The following is a 956-nucleotide window of genomic DNA, read 5'->3' on the forward strand; positions in this document are numbered from 1 at the left end:
ACGTGAGGAGCCGGGATAGCGCAGTAGGTATAGCGACTGGCTACGTGCTGGACGTGAGGAGCCGGGATAGCGCAGTCGGTGTAGCGACTGGCTACGGGCTGGACGTGAGGAGCCGGGATAGCGCAGTAGCTATAGCGACTGGCTGCGGGCTGGACGTGAGGAGCCGGGATAGCACAGTAAGTATAGCGACTGCCTACTGGCTGGACGTGAGGAGCCGGGATAGCGCAGACGGTATAGCGACTGGCTACGGGCTAGACGTCCGAGGGCCCGGAGTTGGGGTCCTGGTGGGGGCAAGATTTCTCTCTTTTTCACGTCGTCCAAACCGGTTCTGGGGCTCATCCAGCCCCCTATCCAATGGGTACCGAGGACTCTTTTCCCAGAGGTCAAGAATACGTGGATCTATACATCCAATATCCCATACGTCTTCATATCATATTGCTTAATTAGTTAAGGAGTGGGACAATTTTACCTTTATAGGCCTATGGCCTATTTAACGTTTTCTGAATGTGTACTAGTGAACATTATGAGCAGAAATGGGTCATTAAGTTATCTAGATCCTGTGGATTTCTTGATTTATACTTCCTATTAATCTCACCATAGAGATTGATACATTTGAAGGAAAACAGGCACTAGAAATTATCTTCGAAGCTTCTTGCTTTTAGGGTTTCGTCTGCTCACTAAGAGTTAAATATGGGATTAATCTGTCACTGTCTTGCTACTTGAATGCAATTCCGAAAATCAATTTGTCTCTCGCCGATGCTTTTATTTCTTGTGGTGTCCTCATTGCCATCAGCCACCCGATCAACACAAGACGGATGTTCAAATTCATTCGCGTATAACGGAAGTTCTGGAGATGTGTAGGCCTAACATTGTGGCCAGAGCTAAAGATGTAATAATACTCGTATATGTTGGACAACGAATTTCTAAGCAACTGAAAGTGCTCCGGACTTGGATTA

The sequence above is a fragment of the Cryptotermes secundus genome, unplaced genomic scaffold (genome assembly GCF_002891405.2).
Source record: "Cryptotermes secundus unplaced genomic scaffold, Csec_1.0 scaffold111, whole genome shotgun sequence".
In the NCBI taxonomy this organism is placed as follows: Eukaryota; Metazoa; Arthropoda; class Insecta; order Blattodea; family Kalotermitidae; genus Cryptotermes; species Cryptotermes secundus.